Source organism: Corapipo altera, unplaced genomic scaffold (assembly GCF_003945725.1).
Source record: "Corapipo altera isolate COAL_440 unplaced genomic scaffold, ASM394572v1 62, whole genome shotgun sequence".
NCBI lineage: Eukaryota > Metazoa > Chordata > Aves > Passeriformes > Pipridae > Corapipo > Corapipo altera.
Window position 1 is genome coordinate 4940697 of NW_020884894.1, and position 22090 is coordinate 4962786.

The 22090-nt window shown below is 46.3% G+C and overlaps 1 long non-coding RNA gene across 1 annotated transcript; it reads right to left on the reverse strand.

Annotated features, from left to right (window-relative positions):
- Positions 1-415: 415 nt before the first annotated feature.
- Positions 416-21565, reverse strand: LOC113948683. The gene is made up of 4 exons (XR_003528210.1): positions 21553-21565; positions 20085-20096; positions 14189-14200; positions 416-532 (listed from the first exon to the last, which is right to left on the reverse strand). It is a non-coding gene; the product is annotated as an uncharacterized LOC113948683 (long non-coding RNA).
- Between the last annotated feature and the right edge of the window lie 525 nt (positions 21566-22090).

Consider the following 22090-nt stretch of genomic DNA (forward strand, 5'->3'; position numbering starts at 1 on the left):
GAAGATTTTCTTCACAGGGGAAAAAAAAAAAACCCAGCTCCAAACTATCAGCCCGCGCAGGCAGAGAAAAAGCTGATTTTTCAACACTTCAAAATTATGTCATAAAGGCCCAGAAAGAGGTTTTGGCGAGTGTATAAACACAGAATCCAATACAAGTCACAGGGTGATTAACTAAAACCAATGTTTCCAGAGAAATAATATCTACACAAACAGCCACATGCTTTGTTTAGCTAAATGAGTAACAGCACTTCGGCCAGTGCCAAGTGTCTTTTTTTAAGCAAAAAAAAACCCAACAAAACAGAGATTTGAGAAAGATTGGATGCAGATTTGGAAGCAAAAATTGTACCTGATGGGCTTGACCTTGAGAAGTTTTGCTTTTATAAAAAATCAGAGAATTGTTAAGGTTGGAAAAGCCCTCCAAGATCATCAAGTTCAACCGCGCCCCAGCACTGCCACGGCCACCACTGATCCATGTCCCCAGGTGCCACATCCACCTGGTTTTTAAATCCCTGCAGTGATGGGGACTCCCCCACTGCCCTTTCCACTAAGAATTTTTCCCTAATATCCAGTCTGAGATATATTATTGCCACCTGCTTGGGGGGCTGTGTCTATGAGTGTGGAGTGTTTGGACAACGCTCTCAGGGACAGGGAGTATTGTTGGGGTATCCTGTGCAGGGCCAGGAGTTGGACTTGATGATCCTCATGGGTCCCTCCCAGCTCAGGATATTCTGTGATTCTAGGATGGGATTCTCAGAGCCATGATCTTAAGCTCCCTTCTGGAATGGTGTGCAGAGGGAAGAGCAGATACTTGCTCTCAACTTCTCCAGTGCTGGAACATCAGCACCTTGTGCATTCCATGTGTCTCCCACACCAACGGAGGGAAGAGGAAGGTGCAAAAATGGTTACTTTTTACAGCTCAGCATGTCCCCAAACCAGACTTTAGGCAACAAAATAGAGTAATACTATTCCCTTTTCTCCCAGGGCAAGATGAACCATTTGCAAACACTATTCTGATAAATTATAAAATAATAAAATATATCATAAAAATAAAATAAAAATATAAAATAAAAAAGTAAAATAAAAAAGAAAAATTAGTAAAAAAAAGACAAAAGTGCAAATAAAAGAAAAACAATATAAAAATAAAATAAATAAAAATAAAATGAAAAATAAAATGAAAAATAAAATTAAAAATTAAAATAAAACCATAAAATTTAAATTACAATAAAATGAAATGAAGCAAAATAAAATCCCCTCCCCTTAGAACTGCAGGAGCAGCCCCTGAATTGCAAGCACATAAAACTCAGAGTGAACGCTGGGCTCTGGAGCAAAGTTTCCTATGGAAAACCATAGAGCTCCGAGCAGCTGGAAGCGAAGCTCAGGAATGGCTTTACCAGGGCACTTCCCTCTTCCAGAGTTGCCATGGCAAAGGGGGATCTGAAATAAATAGTCTGCGTGGTGCCGTCCTGGGGCAGGCTCGGCCCTGCATCATCTCATTTGCATGTTATTCCCATTTCCCTCCCTCCCGCTGCTCCTAAGGAGGGACGAGCCCAGGAATCCTCACGATGAGGAGCCCGCCATGCTCCGCATTTCCAGCTGCAGCTCCAGTTTGCTTTCCTACAAAAACCACCCAGGAACGGGAAAGAAAAGCAGGGGAGGTCGGAAAATAGGCTTTAGGATTCACAATCTCAGCCCTTGCCTGGGAGAATCCTGGAATTTAAGCATCTGCTTAACTCAGTACTTAAGTTCACTCCTATGCTTAAAAATGTAAACCCATCCCATGAGTCATGGCACTGATTCCATGGACGTGAGGAGTTGAGGGGGCTCCTGGTTGAGGAAGATGCAGGGACAGAAGTTTCCCTGGTCAGGAGCAGGTTTTGGGAATGGCACACAGGTCCTTGAATCCCTACCCGTTGACAGCCAGCAAATTTCACCAAACAGATGGAAAAACATTTTACATCCCTAAAAATGTAAGGCTCCAAAATGGTAAAAGCTTTTTCCACCTCTTTTGCCTCACTGACCAATTCTAATCATCATTTTCACTATTTTCTGCCACAGCAGCCCAAAGTCACTGTGTGTTGTCCCTAAAGCTGACTGTGGACTTCCAAATCCCTTTTTAAGGCTCAATAATGGTAAAAAATCCTTAAATCCATAATCTACCCTTTGGCAGCAGCCAGAAAACAACTCTAAGTGATAAACCAAAGGGTTAATCCCCAAAGCAGTCAAAAACCAACCGTAAATGATACTCAAACCAAATTTGTCCAAAAACAAATGCTCTTATCACTTAATCACAGGTAGAGGTGTGTCCTACTTCCCTGCTCCTCCCTGGAATGGAGGATGGAAAAGTAGGACAGGAATAGGTGTTTGTGCATGAGGTAGAGGATCCACAGTCTTGGAGCCACCCCCATGACATTGAACAGAGAGACGGCGTGGGAGGAAAGGCAGAAACTTCCCTCAAAAGATGCTGAGAGGCAGGAACGCTCTGGGGGGAATGCGCCAGTTGCCAGGAATGCCGAGGTGTGGAAATCCGCTGTGATTAAGACAAATGGCAACTGTGAAACAAGATGTTTCTGGACAACATTGCCTACAACAAATAAATAAACCCGGAGCCTGATTGCAAAGACAGATATTCCTGGTAGCAGCTCCTGCTCTGAGACGTGGAGCCTAGCCATAGCCAGGGATGCTCCATGAGCCCCCAGCCCTTTGCCAAGGCTGCGGCACCCCATCCTTTAATTAAAGATTGACATCAGATAGACAGCAAATAAATGAAACCACAACAATGCTGGAAGCAAATAACAGGATGGTGTGGAAGGAGGGAAGAGCCATGAGTGGCACAGGCTGTGGTGTGTAGGGATAGCTCGTTAAGGCAGCTGCAATTAGCAGCTGCTCTGGGTTAATTGTACAACACCCTTAATCACAGGACAGCAGGGAATCCCTACACCTTCCCTTCTGGCACACACACTTCTTCCTTAAATTACCTGTGTGGAAACAACTCATTAACGCACACATAAGCAAAGTTTGCTTAGGCCAGAACTAATCAGGTGTTACCTGTTTTCCTTACATTGTTCTGGCTTTGGAAATCTCAAAGCCTGAGCTCCAGATCTCCTGGGACTCTGGAACACCTCTGCATGGAGGAACCCTTTGAATGTGCTCAGGAATTGAAGTTTGCTGGAGGAAAGTAGGGGAAAAGTCTCTATTTTAGCAGAGTAGGAGGTGTTGGTGCAACCGAAAGGTGAGATGTTTCTGAGAGCTCCCCTCGTGTGCTGGGCACCAAAAACTCAGTGAAATCCTTGCTGGAGTTAAAGCTCCTGATGAGAAGTGGCATCAAAGACTGATTAAGCAGAAAGGAGGAAGAGGTTTAAACTAAGAAGAATTATTTAGATTAGAGCAAGTCCTATAGCTGGATTAGGCTCGAGCTGAACAAACCTATTCAAGCAGCAAAATCCTTAAAGGAAAGATCTGCATAGGATAATCAAGTGTAAAAACCCAACACGCGCAGGCAAATTCCTAATAACTTCCCAGATTCAGTCAAGGGAATATTGGGATTACTTTAGTGTGTTGGCAGGAAAATAATCCCCAGGAGAATGGCAGAAAGGCTTTGAAGGTATCAGCCAAGCCTGGCTGAAGCCAGGCACTGGATCCATGTGCAGATAGATGGGGTAGATTTTATCTTTTCAGCACCAGCTTTGAGCAATGTCTGTCTGGGCTCTTAACTTTCTAACAGCCTTAATCGCTTCATGATGAACCGATGGCATTTCCACTTCCATATGCTTTTGATATTCCTTAATAAACTTAATTAGAAAGCAGCCATCCTACTGGAAAAATAACATTTCAGAGGGTTCCCCCTCCCTGGGTAGGAACAGGCCACGTTACATAACTGGATTTCTTTGCTGCTCCATATTATCGCAATTGGGTTAAATTCCACTATTCATTTTTACAATACATGGTAACACTAATAACTATAATCATTTTGGTAATAAAATAACTGTCTGCCTGCGCTTGCAGGTAATGCCTTGAAAGATAGTGGGTATTATTAAAAAAAGATGTTCTGAGTTTGTGCCTCTTCCCACCCAACTGAGAAATTAAAGCCACGAGAATCCTGGCTGCAGGAGGAAAAGTATGGAAAAGCGAAGGGGTGAGATAAAACCTGCTTGGATAAACTCTTCCAGGGAGAAGCTCGCAGCTGGAGAACCTTCCCTGAGGTCACTCCAAACTGAAGGGACAAAGTGCTGGGGTGCACTTGTCTTTCCATTGGCCCCGTGTCCCCCTGTTCCCAGCTGCCCGGCACACACCCTTTCCAGACGGTTGGAGCAGGAAACAAAACCAGCTGTATTGGTTTGGGGGAGGATGAAAACAACTAATACACATTTCATCCTAATGTGAGGTACATTGCTGGTGTTAGGGGAGGACTCGCCTGCAGATAAATCTTGTCATCCAGCCGCGATGAGCCTGTGCCACGTGATGCACGGAAGCAGCACGGCTCACTCCTTCGGCATCCACGGGACGTGGTACAAGGCTGGAGCAACAACTGGAGCAATGGGATCTCTCCAGGCAAAACCCAGGGCTTGCTGCTTCAACTGCTGAGGTATTCAGTTCCTTGGAATGGGCTCCCCAGGGAAATGGTGGAGTAACCATTCCTGGAAGTGGTCAAAAAATGAGTAGATGTGGCATTTGGTGACATGGTTTAATGGGCATGGTGGTATTTGGTTGAAAGTTGGACTTGATGATCTTGAATATCTTTTCCAGCCTTAATGATTCCATGATTCCTGTGAGCTGCATTCCCACAGGGATCCACTTGTATGCCATAGCAGTATCCTTCACATTGTCATGTTCTGGTCCTTCCTCTTCTTCTTCTTCCCCACAATAGACTCAGAGGTTTCAATTTGTTGAACTTACGGGACATTATCCAATGGACTTTATTTATTTAGTCCCAACCAACCTCCTTATGGTTTGCAAATTGCACTCAATGTGAAAGAATCTGTTCAACCAGACATTAGGGGTTTGTCCTCTTGCAAATATTTGCTTCAACAGACAGAAAAACAAATCAGCTTTAGCAGCTCCCTCCTGGTTTGGAGGTATCTTGGAGCCAGTGTAATTTTTAAGGCTCTTCTGCAATGCGCGAGGAGAGCGCACAAGTCTATGAGATTTGAAACGAGTTTCTCACCTCAGCCAGGATCTCTCCACCTGCAGTGGGAAGGGAATGGATTAGTAGGAAAAGTTTCTGGGCTACAAATGGATGACAACCACAAGCAGAGCAGAGCAGAGATTGGTTTTCAACCCTCAACTAAAGATTTTCTTCTGCCTTTGCTTTCATATAACCAATTCCCAACCTTATCACAATCCTCCACGAAAAACAGGATTATCTCACAAGAAACACAATGACCTTGTGATGGTTTTGGGAGCCTATGCACTGCCTGTGAACTCTGGTCACTGAGGACATTTCATGCCTATGTTTTATGACTCAGAACTTCTAGAATGTGGAGCTTATCTGTTTTTCCCATTGCTGTTTTCCACCGATGAGCCCCGGGAAGCTCAGCAGCCAGAAACACACGGACCGTTTAGGCAAACCGTTTTTTAAGTCTGGATTCCAGCACTGAAATAATGGAGCAACAGAGCTGGTGAGATGCCTGGATTGCATGCTGGGGCTGAACAAGAAGCATCTGGAAAAGGATGGGAAGATTATGAAAGAGAAGAGCTCTCAGTGGTTGTTTTTGGAAACCAGCTGCCAAAGCAAGGGCGGCTCTTGGAGGAGAGCTCAGGTGCATCAGAGCAGGAAGAGGGGGGATATGGGATTATTTAAAGGGCTTGGACTTGTGTTCAAAGACCTTTCAAGATGCATTAAAGTAAAAGAAGCAGGAAAATACACTTGGACATTTATTATTTTGTCTAAATCTCTGTGGTTCTTGGGTTAGCTCGAATAAAATCCCGGGGTTTCTTTGAAATTGCTGGTCTCCTCCAAGGCAAAGCTGGCACTGAGACAATCCATGCACTGCACATCCTGGACAGACTCTCTGCTCACTGCAGAGCACCTGAGTGACCTCATGTGAATCTTTTAATCCATTTCCACGCAGGGATGGGATGTTCATAACAAAGTTCTGTTCAACTCGGGCAACTCTTGATCCAACTACAGCACTGCAACACCCAGCAGAGCTGAGAGGAGGAAGCGGGGGGGTTCAGGGGAAATGACTTTACACAGAATTTAGGGGTCATCATCATACCTGGCTGCAACATAAGCAAAGGAAACCTTTAACTCTGATTTTTCTGACAGTTGAGTAATAACTACAATATTGTTTTAATGTAACATGGAGTCTTTAACTGGAGATCGTTGGCATGTTCCCACAAGGATATGACTGGGAGACAGGATGCACAATATTTGCCAGTAAGACAGAACAGAAGACAAGAGATAAAGAACAGGATTACGCACAGCACTCTACATACTCACACAATAAAGAGCATTATTTCATTGCTCCTGGGACCGTCGTGCAAACTAATTAAAATGGTATTTCAGCATATTGAATTAATGACTCCACTGAGGGCAAGAAAGATCTTATCAACAGGAGGTTTGAAACCTCATTTGCTTTAAAAAATGTACCAGATTGGTAAGAATCTGGAGAGGGAAGTGGCAGAGTCAAGTAGAAGCACTATTTTTGTCGAGGTTTGTGTGGGGATGAACGATGATGCTTCCTAGTCCCTCAGATGCCATCGGGTAGGATCGAGGCACAGCAGGATCAGCACAGAGCATCACTCTGTGCACGGATATGGCTCTCTTTGTGGGAACTCTTACCTTCTCCTCAGCTTAAGGAAAGGATTTCCAGCTGGAGAGAAAGGCTGTGAGGTGCAGGGTGTTTTGCCCAATTCACCTCTCCTGAAGGAGATGCCATGTTGCCTCCTTGCAGCTGCGAGAAGTCATCCAACAATTCCTGGCTCCCATCTGGGACCCTGCTTTGGGACCTTTTTTACCCACTGCAGTTCTCAGTCTGGAGATGCTTCGTGTATGATTGACATCCCTGGAAACATTCTAAGCCAGACTGGACAGGGCTCTGAGCAACCTGATCCTAGTTAAGATATCTCTGCTCATGGCAGGGGGTTTGGAATAGATGAGCTTTTAAGGTCCCTTCAAACCCAAGCTATTCTATGATTCCATGACAAGGGATTCACACGCGATCTGATAATGCCAAAAACTCTGTTAGATAATCCTCTGTTAGATAATCCTCTTCACAGACACAACCAATGCCCAGCCCAGAACCAGACAGTTTTGCTCCCATGAGAAGAACACAAGTGACTGTTGGCTGTGTACTATGCCAAAGGAGGCATTTGGTTGTCTGAAGAATAAAAAGAGAAATAAAATGCCTTTTGCTTCCCTCCACTCCTGTCAGACTCTTGAGTGGTGCAGCCCACCACAGACAACATGGGCTACACCTCCTATGTGGTCCTCACACAACCCGGGGTCTGCAGGGTAAGGGGTCTCTACTCAGACATATTCCTGCCCCATCACAGCCACAAAGCCTTTCCCATGGTCCTGGAGTCAAGTCTCAGGGTGAAAATCAGTGCAAAACCAACAAAGTCTTGGAGAGCATGGAAAGATGCCAAAAATATAGATGGGAAAAACTCGCACTTCCAAGTGCCAGAGAAGACAATGAGACATAACAAAGCTCTTTGTTTGGGAGAGGGTTTTCTTTAGGGAAGAAGGGAGAAGGCTGGAGAGGGAGTGGGGGGAATAATAATCCATCCCACATCCAATCCAGCACTCATATAATTCTATAGAAGCCAATTTTTTTTCACATCCAACCATCACAATTTGGTGCAGAAAACTGCCTGTCTAGATAAAATCCTTGAGAAAGGACATGTCCCGGGTTGGTCTTGCCAGCTTTCCAAAATAAAACAAATATAACCCCCCTCCCCCTTTGGATCAGCAGATGCAGAGCACAGCTGACAGCAGGGAAGGGCTGGGCTCATTTTATGCACACACAACCACCCAACGGGGCCTGGGATGGGTGCAGAGGATCAGGAACGTGGGATGAGGTGCCATCTCATGTAACATCTGAGAAATGAGCTGAGCCATGGAGCTGCTGCACACAGATGTCACTGTGGGATGTCAGTGCAGTCAGTGCTGCCCAGGTACTTGTGGATCGCGTCCATCAACATTTCAGCAGCTGATTTGGAGAGACTGGAGCTTAACTGGGAGCCTGATGGTGTTGCAGCAGGGCTTCCATAGACCAGTGCAGGCATCTGGTTGTTTTAAAGCAGCTGTTGCACATCAAAAACACCTGTTACCACTTAGAACCATTCGGGTTATGCAAAGGTCTCTTTTTAAAAGGTTTTGGAGTGTATTCAAACCTTTGGCCTCCACTTTGAAAGGAGGTGAGACACCTTTAAAGGCAAACAAGTGAAAACTAGAGCCCACAGTACTCCAGTGAGGACCTTTCCAATCATAGAATCACAGACTGCTTTGGGTTGGAAGGGACCTTAAAGCTCAACTCGTTCCACCCCCTGCCATGGGCAGGGACACCTTCCACTATCCCAGGTTGCTCCAAGCCTCATTGAACCTGGCCTTAAACACTTCCAGGGACAGGGTAACCACAGCTTCTCTGGGCAACCTGTGCCAGGGCCTCCCCATCCTCAAAGGGAAGGATTTGTAGTGGCTCTTTCCTCAGAGACATCAGTGGTAGATCAGAAAAGGGAGCCCAAATCATCACCTATGGTATCTTAAGTCCACAAAATGTTCTGAGTGACACAGGGAAGCTCAGGGGCAGAGGGGGCTGGACCTTCCTGCCTCATATAGAGGAATCTTCCTTAAGAATTTTAACTGAAGTATCAGAGAAATGCTGCATATCTGCATAAGCACCTACACTGAGCCCTCCCTGTCACACCCTGGGTGACCCAGAAGCTGCTTTGACACAGCCAGGAGAGTGTGAATTTTTCATCCTGTCATGTTCTATACCCTGGGGAGACCTGATGCTCATGCAGTTTTCTGTACAGAGCTGTGGATCCTATAGACACCTGTTTCAGGGCATTCCAGGTGCCTTTCCATGGCTATTACAGGGTAATTAGCACAGGCTTAGGCATCTGCTTTAGGTGCCTAAGGTGAGGCAGGTGAATCCATCTGCCAAGCAGCTTCCATTGGAGAGCAAAGACCAGCTGAGCCACAGAACTCTCCACCATGACATCAAAAAACAAAAAAGCCCCTGAGTGCATTGACCTTGCAGTGAACTGCACAGGGAGGAAAAATAACCCCTCAGCTGGGAGTAGCTGCTCCCTCAGCTGTCATCAGTGGAGCTGACAGGTCTCACCTGACAGCAGGTACAGGAGACCAAAGCACTCCCCTCTCCCCAGCCAGGCTGGGTTTGAAGGGAGCAGCTCCCAGTATCAACACTGGCTGTCACCAGGTCTGGGATGGGAGGATGGGAGCTCCCAGGTAGATGAGAGTTAGGCCAGGGACCCCAGAAAGCAGCAGGGATTCTGCAAAGAACAGCCACAAATGGGATTTGAGGTGACTATAACAGCAGCTCATGAGCACCACTTTATCCAGCCAGCATGTGCCAACAGCCAAAACAGTCTCCAACACAATGCTGCTGTCACTGTGCTGACTCCCAGAATTCATGGATAAGGCCATACGCAGAGATATCTTTCACTAGACCAGGTTGCTCCAACCCACATCCAACCTGGCCTTGAACACTTCCAAGGATGGGGCAGCCACAGCTTCTCTGGACAACCTGTGCCAGGGCCTCACCACTCTCACAAGGGAGAATTTCTTCCCAATATCCAATTACCGCTGTGAAGCCATTCCCCCTTGTCCTGTCACTCCAGGCCCTTAAGTGAAAAGTTTAAAACAAATTACCTCAGCACCAAAAGGCTTCCTTTCCCCAGAGCAAGATTTGAGCTGCTGGAAGAGCTGGGCATGGGCAAGGCAGTTCCAAACAACCCAGTCACCCCAATCTGGTAATGCCACATCCACCCACCCTCTCTGCATCCCCCCACTGCTATTCCAGGGCTGGTCGCCATCTGCCAAGGTCGCTGCGAGAACAGGGATCTGTTTTCCACATGTCCCTGCTCGCACCTGATGCTGGAGGAGTTTGACCTTTCCTTCCCTCCCCTCCAACAGCTCATTCCAGCCGGCAGGAGATGGCAGGGGGAATAAGGCAGTACGCGCGCTCCAGCAGAAGGAACTGGAGCCCAGCTTTAAAACACAGCTAATAAACTCAGAAGTCAGAGCCTATCTGGAGCCAGTTCCTTGATTATCACGATAACCCAAAGTGTTGTTTGGGAAAAGCACAGACAGAACTGGGGCTTGGAGCACAGGGATCTTACTCTGACAGCAGAAGTGCCATTGGCACCTCCAAACCCACCAGCTGGACCAGTTTGCCTCGAGCCATCAGATCTCTGCTCCATAACCATGCCCTTGTGATGATAAATAATCATCCAGAGGCTGCTGAATCCCATCAGGATCAAGTGCACTTTCCAAACATCTTTTATCCTCCCTGTTTGTCCCGTTGAACTTTGTGCTTCCCCCATAGCGGCAGGAATTTCCTGCTTCCTGAGGCAGCAGTAAATACTTAAATATCCTAAATGAGATGCTGTGATTTTACTTGTATTTTGGAGGATGTGTCCTTGGTTTCTCAAAGAGCTGCCCCTGCTGCCCTCCCTCCATCCTCTTTTTTAATTCAAGTATTGGCAACAGGCTCCCAGCATTTTTCTGGTACCAGCAAATATCACAGAGTTGGAGAGAATTCCCAATTCAGCAGGATTTTGTGGAGCTCAAGAAAAAATTCACCTTTCTTTCTTTTTTTTTTTATAAATAGAAATCTTTCTCCCTGTTGCTGCTCTACTTCTAATTCTTAATTGGACGAGGCAGGTTCTTTCCTATTTCCAATAGGGCTGTGCAAAATTATGAGATCCATTAGCTTTGCAAAGAAAAAAAAGAAGGCTTAAAGCTTCTCAAACGATTCTAAAACTCTCCCTTGGAACACATGTGCTCTGTGCAGAGTAATTTTGTTTAGGGTAATTCACTTGTGCTAATTTCCTGTAAGCCTTGCAAGATATATGACTCTATTTTTTGGTTATTTTCCACATATATTCAGCACTAATTTCCCTTGGAGCAATATTTACGTGCAAAATATCTCCAGAGACAGTGGAGGGCTTTTTTGATTGTAGCAACAATGTGGTCTAGTGGAAGGTGGCCCTGCCCATGGCAGGGAGTTGGAAATAGACCATTTTTAAGGCCCCTTCCAACTCAAACCATTCCATGATTCTGTGAATAGTGGAGTTTTCTAGTGGATCTGATCAATGCAGCATTTTGGAGTAAGCAAGCAGCTGTTTTTCCAAAATACACAGATTTGCCTCAAACAACACCCCCAACCTCCCCCAAGGTCCTGAGCTCTTGGAATTGTAGTTCCAGATAATCTGGGTGACTTCATTTCAGTAAATTGCTCATAACTGAAAAATGCTGGTTCCGTAAACCACAAGCAGGTTGAATGGTGAACATCAGGAATTTGGTGGAATATTTAAGATAGATGCTCAAAGTGAATCAAATTTGACAAGGAAGATCTGCAGTGGCCAGGAAAGAAGTAGCTTGCCCAGGAGCACAAAAACTTCACCCACCAAATTCAAATGAAATCTGTGCCTGGGGAGCAGAGGTTCCTTAAATCAAATCCTCTGTACTGACTCCAAAAAGCTCAGCAGTCTCCCCATGATAGAAACAGCAGGGATTACGATGGATCATGAAGAGATGCAGTCTGGAGTAGGAGCATCCACTCCCAGCAGGGCTAAAATACACTCTGGGTTTTTCTGGATCAGCTGCTGATGTGCAGATCCCAGCTGGCCACATTATAATTGTCTTTCACCTCAAGGTGGAGTGTTTCAGTTGCTGTTGCAGGGCTGAGTCTCCCTCCCCGTGGCCTCAACTGGACACCACGCCAGAAAAAAACACCCACAGATCCCAGATGTCACCACACACTTGGAGCTGTTGTTTGCTAGGACAGATGGATGGAGGCCCTGTGTTGGTGCAACGAGACCCACCACCACCCCCCCCCCTTGATGGTGGCAGCAAGGATGTTCTGTAAAGGACTGGATTTTGGGGATGTCCCAAGCAGGTGATGAAGGGATGTGGCTCTGCAGCATCTTTCCCACAGCAGAAGAAAGTTTTTTTGCCTTTACTGGAGAAAGTGTCTTGTTCCAGGGTGGATTTTCATGCTCTGAGAGGCGGAACTAGAAAGCCAGGAAGGAAAAATTGCAATACAGGAGCAGGGGGGAGGGGAGACCTGGATCAAAACCCACCCTCCTCTCACTTACAGGGAGGCAACTGGGAAAAATCATGGTGTGGAAATGAACTTCCCAAAATAAAGGGAACTTAATGCTAAGCAAAACACCCAGACGCAGACGAGCTTAATCACACTGAACTGAGGGAAGGTCATTAAATAAACAGCACCAGCCAAAGTGCTGAGATTGGGGATATATTTAGCTATCAGCTCTTAGGGAGGGAAAATAAACACAGCAAAAAGCTATCTGAAGCACTGGGACAAAGCAAAAAACCAAATCCGAGCCTTTTCTGACACATAATGGCTCTTTCAGAAGGATGTAGGGGCTGGTTGGGAAGGGAATGTCCAACGGCCGGGGATTTCCAAGGTACTTTATGCATCTGCCTTCTCTGATTTCTCATTCCTCTGCACTGTAGTCCCAACACCATCATAAAAACATTGCTGTGGACTGTGGTTGGTATCACCATCACTGCTGGCTGACCCTCCCCCTTCACCTCCCACTACTGCAATTAGCTCCCCTAATTGCCACTCCCGGCGGCTCTGGCGCGCACGTCCTCGGCAACCCCTTGCAACTCCGCAGTGTAAAATGGGATATAAATTTTTATCCTACTCCTCCGGTTTTCCTTCCTATCAAGCTTGGCAAGAGCCTGCATTTCTGAAACAGATGATCCAGGGTTCAGTTCTCACTAATGAATTTCATGTTCGTTCTGCAGTTGCAAGAAAATCTGTGCAAAGATTACTCACAACTGTTCGGCTTTTGCATAAATCCTGTGTCCTGGAAGCCTCCAATTTGCATGGAAGGATCCTCATGCTGGGCTTGGTGGGAGTTCTCTGCATGCAAAGGTGTCCCTGAAACCTGTGGGACTCATATTTACCAGTGAGTCATCTGCTGCTGTTGACCTTGAATCCTTCTTCAGTCTCCTGGATGGGGAGTTTCACCGGCTTTAATAGGAATAAAGGTGGATGAAGTGCTTGAGCTGATCTTTTCTGTCACGTCTGAATTTTCCAAAGTGGGTAAAAGCAGGAGAGTAATTTTCCTGGCCTTTACACATCCAAACAGGACATTTAGGAGAGGGGTGGATGCAGAATTACTGTGGAGCCTCTGTAAAGAGGATTTTCATGGAGCAATCACTTGGAAATGCAATTAAATCAGCCTCCTGGAATCATACATCTACCTACACCAAAGAGACACCTGGACTGGCAACACCCACCCTCAACAAAAGAAAAATAAACAAAAATTAGAGCTAAAAATCGCAGGTGAAATCACCCTAAGAGTAAACAGGGATGTGTTTCTGCCTCCTGTAGCTGCTTTTAGAAGGATTAACCGGAGCTCTCAATGCCAGCAAAAGCTCTGCTGGGCCCTCTCGATTTTCCTGAGTCATCAGACGGTCAAGAAAACAGCGGGATGGCAGGAAACACTGGATGTCTGTCAAACTCTAGAGAGGAACTCGATAAAGCCATTTATTCTATAGAGGAATCAAAACTAGTGCATACAAATTTCCGCTCCCAAAAACATTTCGATGATTAGCTTTGATTAATGGTGCTGCCAGAGGATCATTCATCACTATTAACTAACAACATCTTTTTCCACAGTATTTTCAACTCCCGAGAAGCTGGAAAATGAAATATTTCTTTTTTATGGCTTTTTTTCCTATTCCCATACTCATACTGGTTTGGAGTTTTTTTAGGGTTGCCCACAAGACCTGCTCGGATCCGAGAGGGTTGGTGAAAACCTCTGTACAGCTCAAGCGGGTCCTGTTAACAGGCATATCTTTCCATTTGTTATTAGAATCATGGAATTGTTTAAATTGGAAAAGTCCTTTAAGCTCATCAAGTCCAACCATCCCCCAGCACTGCCAAGGCCACCACTAAACCACGTCCCTCAGCACCACATCCACATGGCTTTTAAATCCCTCCAGGGATGGGGACTCCACCACTGCCCTGGGCACCTCTCCTAGTGCAACTTGAGGCCATTGGAGGGCTGCTGAGGAGCACCCTCTACTAAAAGGCTGCTCAGTGTTGTTGAGCTTCTAGAATGACTTTCCCCCTCCAGTATTTTTCTGCTGTAGGAGAGAACTGCCATAAAATCCCGAATTTGGAAACCAGGCTATGGGAGCATGAGATGCTGGATTGGCAAAGATACAGCATAAATAAAAATTATGTTGGATTTTGGGCTGCAACAGCATCCTACCAACTACCAAAGACACACAGGGGACATTGAGCTTTCCTGGAGCATCCAGGAAAACATGGAAACACAGTGCCACACATCCAACCTCAATGGCCAAGATCTCCATTCTGCCCGAGTTATTCCCTGCTTCCCAAATGTGGGATTCGAGTGTCGGCTTTCACAGGCTGAACATTTGGGTTCCTACAGAGGAATTATTTCAGAAGGCATGGTATCATTTGGGCTCACCCTATAAGTAGCATCATGTCATAAGAACATACAACCCAACAATAAATTGGGAAAGGATGGCTCAGCCTTTCTGGATGCAGGCCAGAAGTGTCCAGCGTGGCTGACAGCAAACAGAACCTCAAAACTCCACATACATGACCACAACATGTAAAATGTTCTCTATTATGTTATCTGATTTACCAATTCAGGAGAAATTAGGAGGCTGTTTCCTTACCGTCACTTGGCCAGGTCCACGTTCTAGCAGTGCTGTCTAGGATGGCCTTGGGGTTAAGCTGTGCTCCCACTCCAGTCCCAGCCCCTCATCTGGTGCTGGACACCTTTGGAATGAAGAAAAAAAAAAACCCATTAAGACATTTTGGGAGCAAACAGAAAAGTTTGTGTTACTGCTCCTCCGTTTTTTCATCCAGGGATATTAGCAATGAAAACAGCAACTAGGGAAAGCACTTAAGAAATTTTAGGAGAAAAAGCTGCAAGGCAGAGCAAAAGCCACTTGTGACAGTGGTGTTAACACCTGCCCTTCAGGCAGGGAGCTGGGAAGGGTTTTCCACCAAGGGTTTTTCCACCAAGGGTTTTCCATCTTCCTCCAGCTGGGGTGATGCTGTGGGTGCAGTTAGGGCCCCTCATAGCCCCCCAGACTTCAGGTCTTTTCCCAAACACCTTCCAGTCTTTCTAGTTATCAGCCAGGCCCTTGGGAGAAGCGGTTTCTCCAGACTTGTGGAGATTAAGTGGTGGAGACCCAAACTGCTCCTCTTTAATGCCATCTCCCAGTGCCAAATTGGGGCATTTCCAGGAGATCAGAGGAGGCAACACTAAACCTCAGGGAAAGTCAGGTCTCTTCCCTGCTTCCTCCTCTTCCTCTGTTCCTCTCCAAACCCAAGTGGTGGAGCAACCAGAGGACAGTTTGATGCACCTTCCAGGTGTTCCCTGTTCCCAACCTCCCCATGGCAGATCTGCCCATGAACAGGAGCAGAAGGGCCGAGCTGCCCTGGCTCCCAGTGCAGCTGGACATGGGTCAGCTTTCCATGAGCCATACAGAGCAACCATCATTCTTCTGACAGCTCAGGAGGCATTTCCAGACCCCCGGACTCACGTTCTGTCACTGCAGATCGGAAAAAATCTCCAGTCATCCAAAAATGGATTCCAGCAGGCCCTCCAGGTAATTCTTAAACCTTGAAACAGGCCTGGAGAGCAATCATTCCCTTCTTAATCCCCTAAAAATACCCATGGGAATGGCAAATTGGCTTCCCCCACATGTCTGCCCCCTGCCCTGGAGCCTCATTGCTCCCTGTTCAGAGTTGGACAGATAAGAGCTGTCTGGAATCTCAGCTTTCCCAAGAGTTTAGTTTCAGGTCAACGAGCCTATGAAGAATAATTGCACCAAGGGAATGGCACATGCCATCACCATGATGTGATGTGGCTAGAAGGGCTTTCCCCAGCTGATGCTGCCTCCTGGGCCATGTAATTCCTAAAAACACCTGGCTGCTGCCCCATCTTGGAGATGCAGAACCTCATCCCAGCACTGGAAGGTCACAGAGATGTGCCCAACTAGTGACCTTTCACTCCTTTTCCCACCAACACACGTTTATGTGTTAATAACAATAATTGTGCAACCTGGGCTAGTGGAAGGTGTCCCTTCCCATGGCAGGGGGTGGGATGAGGTGAGCTTTAAGGTCCTTCCCAGCCCAAACTATTCCATGATTGTGTGATAATATATTGATAATGTTTATAAACACACTCTGTGGGTTTATATTTATGCTTTGTATTAACCCAGTGTTAATGCAGGTGTCTCAAGTATGGAACAGTAAACAGAGACTGCAATGACAAGAAAAATAATGCTAATTAACACATATCCCTGCTCCAGGCTCATTTATGCTTCAGGAGGAATTTTCAGCAAACATTCACCAGCCCTTCCCAAAAATAAGCTGCTGGACAAAATCATCTCCTGCTTTCCTTTTGGTCCCTGAGCGCTATTCCACAAACACATATCCCCTCCATCCCTTCCTGGCAAAAACAAGCAAAAAACCAACCAAAAAGAAGGCAGCACACATGAACCAGAGGCCTGTGACAGCTGGGAAAAACAAGAAACAACTCTTTATAAATGTGCTTTTTTTTTTTTTTTTTGGCTATGAAACACTAGAAAATGAGGCCTTTTGTATCCAAACAGCTTCAAGTGCTTCTAAAGCCTGTCCACAGTTGTGTTTATGGTGGTCTATAAATATTCCATTGAGTCTTTTCTTTCCAGTTCATCCTTCATCACTCCCTTTTTGCTCTTCAGCGATGCTCAAGTAGGAGCTGCCCAGGGCTGACTCTGCACTCTTAGACCCCTGTGTGGCATCAACCAGGGAGGTAGAAGTGATGAAACCACCTTACAGGATCACCTACTTATAATTCCTAGAGTTGGGATCATCACAGTGGAGACTTTTTTGCACAGAGAGGCTGGAAACCAAACTTTTTTTCTTCTTTGTTAATAATCAGTTCACTTAAATGATGGAAAGAGAGCACGATGTCCTGCCTCCTCCCACCAAAAACAGATACAGCAGTGGTTTTAGGGATTACTGTGTTGAAAACAAGGATCACAGGATATAAGGAAAGAGAAACTGTGATCACTCCTCCTCAGAAAACTCCTTAACTCTGCAGATGACTCACTGGAACAAGTGCAAGTGCCATTGGAAACATCCCTTTCCCCAGTGCATCCACTGATGTTCTCAGAGGAGGAGCAAAGGTTAAAGGATTAAGGTTTCTCCTCCCAAAGCCTCTTTGGTGACCACCACCCACTGGCACTGCTGGGGGGCCCCAATTTTGACCTGGGGGTTTCCGTGTAGGATATTTCTCTCCCTTTTCCTCCATCCCTTGAGGATTTTGCTCTTTATTCTCATTGATATCACAAGTGCTGCTTCCAGGACTGGATCCTCTAGGACTGGATCAGTCCTTTGGTAGGTCTAAGGCAGTGCAAAGGATCCTACCCAGTTTGTTTGCACCCACTCTCAAGGAAAAAAAGTAGGTCCAACATGAACGAAGGAAAGGAGGAAAGCATGACTCCAGCAGTTTTCATGGAATTTTGCCAGGCTGGAAACACTGATGGCAATAATTGCCCATAGCCTCCCGAAAACTGCTTGTCACAGATTTTCCAGCTGCTGAAAAATACAGAAATACATATATTTGTAAGTAACCACCAGACTCCATCAGCTCCTCTTGACCAAATCCTCCACAATGACATTATTCCACAATGGCATAATCCTTAGAGAAAAACCACAGCATTCTTGGACCCCCAACAGAAACTCGACACACGTAATACCTAATACTAGAGTGTACTTTAGACCCTGGTTTCCTATGAGTCATTTTCCATCCCACTGTCTCTAGAAAAATGTTCTTTTTTTGTTTATTTATTAAAGATTCTCTCAATGGGTTTATTGATGACGGAATAAGGGAGAGAACCAGGCAGAGATTCAGCATCCCAGGGACCTGCCACTGAATCTGGCCTAACTAAACCCATCTGCTTGGTACAGGACCTGCTGCCAAAATCTGATTTTAAAGGGACAGTTTTAGAGAGGGTAGGATCCAGACCAGGCTTTGTGTTTTAAAACAAAGTTGTGTTACAAATAATAATAAAAAAAGAGATGTTCTTTAATTTATTAGGAGTGACACGGGATGGAAGGATGAAGTTGTTTTGTTGTGTTCCACTGTTAAAACTCAGTTTTCTTGGCACAAATGGAGATGCCCCCAGGCCTGTCTGGAAGAGCCCACGCTGGGCAGCTTTTCAGCCGGCGCAGGAAAACAGGCAAATGAAACCATGTACCAACCCAAAAAAGTGAAACTGCCTGGTCTAGATCCATGACCCAAAGAGAAGACTGGATCCAGGCCTTGCCTGTGCTAGAGTCTATGCAGAGGGACTATTTAAATCCAGCAAGAGGCAGCTCAGCATCAGCCCCGTGGGTGCAAAGTAAAATAATTAAATAATAAATACATTTAATTGTGCTATTTGATCAATCTCCATCATCTCAACAACTCAAGCCTGAGCTGTGGGAGTTTATTTTCCAATTTAATCTTGGAAAGATCCATTTCAACATTCTAAAGTGAGTAGCAGGATCTTGTGGGGATGTTGTTGAGCTGAAGGCACTGGGTGAGTTGGGGCTGCCAGGAGCTTGTCAAAACTGGGTGAACAAGGGGTGAGTACTCCAGCCCTGACAGCAACATCTCCCATCTTCAATAGAGGTTTAACCAATTAAACCGCTTCATTTTGAGTTAGGACACTCAACTCTGCTGCCCCACCCTCTTTCAGTGGCAAGCTCCCAGGTCACCTGATAAATGGAAGGTTAATCTTTCCTTCCTCATCAAAAAACAGCTACAAGTCTCTGTTTACAGGTTATGCTGGGTTTGTGCTGCATGTCAGGGGCTTCTAAATGGAAAAAAGAAAGGCCTGCAGGCAGGAGGCTGAGCTATGCTCCAGTTTGCCAAATCCAGTGGCTATGGAGAGGGACTCATCCAAGCTTGCTCCGTCACGCTTGAGCTACACAAGACTGAGAGTCACCAGCTGAACAGCCAAAATATCCCCAGACAACACACCCTGCCTGTACTAATGACTGATGAAATGAGAAACAACGTGTTCATGGTCCACAGGAGCTCAGATTAACTGATGGTCATGATCCATGCAATGGGTGCCATGAACCAAAGGACCCGCAGTAGGTCCCGATGACGATGGTGCCACCGCCATGAAGGAGCACATTGTCTTGGCCTGTGGTGGGACTCGTTGTTCACATCAACACCAGCAATCACAGATCTAAAGTGATAACATGGGGAACACCCCTGTTTCAAAGAGAGGCTCTGTCTTCCTGAGCTTCAGCCAAATGCAAAGAATAAACTCAAATAGATGCATTTATATCCATGTGTCATAAATCCACGACACGACCAAGACAGCCAAGGCAGCTCCCCGACCTCTCTGCAGCGCTGACAGAAGGTCCCTGGTGCAAATCTCACACGTTTGTCTTAGATTTGTTCTTAAACTAAACGAGCAAAGGTCAAAACTGAGTTCCCATAGGAGGGCACATTTGCTGTCCAGATGGTAAAAAACATGAAGGTCTTTTCTGTGAGCAGAATGGACAAACAGATGCTTTGCAGCCCTAACGTCATTCTGACCTTCCCACTGTCGGGAATATGCCTTTTCCCTTGGGCTTATGCATTGGAGATGGAATTTGGACTAGGAAAGCAGAGTGCAGGGAGGTACCTTATTCATATGGCACCTGGTCTGTATGGAATCATAGAATCACAGACTGGTTTGGGTTGAAAGGGACCTTCAAGATCATCCAGTCCCACCCCCTGCCATGGGCAGAGACACCTTCCACTTGACCATGTTGCTCCAAGCCCCATCCAACCTGGCCTTGAGCACTTCCAGGGATGGGGTAGCCACAGCTTCTCTGGGCAACCTGTGCCAGGGCCTCATCACCCTCACAGGGAAGAATTTCTTCTGTACAGTTAATCTAGACCTACTTTCTTTCAGTTTTCAAGCCCAAGGAAGCTCATTGTAGAGCTTGAGAACCTCCATAAGTCCTGGTGCAGAGTTCAACCTTGGGATGAAGTCCCTGAATGCAGCACATGGGGTTTCATTTCCAATCTTTGGCACAACCCTGAAGTGACTCAAGAGTAGTCTCCAAAATCAGAAGGTCTGCTGGGGGAAGAAGAGAAGACAGCCCCAAGGCTTGGAAAAGCCCTCCAAGACCATCGAGTCCGACCTGTGACCGATCCCCACCTTGTCACCCAGCCCAGAGCACTCAGTGCCATGTCCAGTTTTTCCTTGGACACCTCCAGGGATGGGGACTCCATCACCTCCCTGGACAGCCCTTTCCAATGCCTGACAGCCCTTTCCATGAAGAAATTCCTTCTGATTTCCAACCTGAACCTCCCCTGGCGCAACTTGAAGTTGTTTCCTCTCATACTGTCACTTGTTCCCTGGGAAAAGCAGCTGAACCTCACGTCCTGTGAAGACAAGGAGAGGCAGAATTCTTTGAGCCTCCACCCTCCCCTCAGCCAGTAGTTTGGTGACTGTTCTCCAGGTCGCACGATGGGGAAGACGCCCATGGAGCTCCATCCAGACCGCAGAGCAGAACTCCCCCACGCACAGCACTGTGCGAAATCTCACAGAGGGGGAAAAAAATCCAACAGGGCCATGGCCTGGAGTCAAAGAGTGTCCTGATCCGACAGTCCTGGAAGCAGCACTGCAGACTGAAAGCTGCAATGATTCCCAGTTGTTTCTGGTTTGTTTTCTTGGGCTAATTGCTTTCAGGCTGTCAATAGCTGCATGTCCTCCACAGAGCCAAGCATAAATCTGCTCAAATCTGACTTATCCCAGAGCAAAGAAATGTCCTGATTATTATTCTAGCCAGGAATGAACACGTTTTTATTGGCCTGAGAAGTGCAATGAAGCCCCTCAGAGCAAAAGTACTGCCCACCTGCCACCTCCTCTTTCTCTATCCCACAAAGAGATCAAGTTTCTTAAACCTGGTTTTTCTGAGGTTGAAGTACCAGGTAAGAACAAAGGTCTCCGATGGCAAAAGAATCATTGCACTTCAGCTGGAGCTTTTGTATCTACCCCCAGTGCTGAAACTAATGCAATGTGAAAACTATTTCCCAATGCAGAGGAAAACTAATTCTCCAGGACTAGTCTGAAACATGCAAATATAACCATGATCTTTGCCATTTGCAACACAATGGAAAATTGCTAATAAAAGTTCCTATTGTGTTGGGGCTGTAATACCAACCCCATGGCATTTCTCTCTTTCCCTCCCTCCCATTTGCAGCCAGGCAGCTAAAAATGGCTTCAGACTTCCCCGCCCAAATGCTCCAGGTCAAACAGTGATGCTGAAGCACCACGATGAAAGGTCTGAAGGCTTAGACTGCACAGCCCATTGGTCCCTCCTAGGCTCAGGGGATGAAGTGCTCCCAGCCCATGCTGGAAGACAGATGGATGCTCCAAGCATCCAGAGATAATGCTCCAATCCTGACTGACTCGAGGGTGGACCTCCCCAAAGTGCAGAAGGCTGTAGGACTCCCCTCTAGACCCCAGTTAATTCCACCCTAAGTTATGGGATAGGGGACACGAAGTCCAACTGACCTCTCTCATCCCTGACGTCTCCAATCCAATGCCACTGCTCACGTTGCCTCTGTCTCATGGAACGTGGTAAAAGACCTCTCCCCATCCTCATGGCTATGATGCACCTTTGTTTGGACACAGTTCCTCCTCCTCCTCCCTCTAAAAGGGAGATGTAACACACACATGTACAGCATTGATGTCTGCTGGTCCCAGCCCCAGGAAAGGGAGCCCAGACCCAAGAATTAAAAACTGGGTCAGTATTTCCAAGGCTGGATGCCCACAGTGGGACTCCTTGCTCCATCCTATGGTATGGAGACAGATGACCTGATTGCTTTACAACCC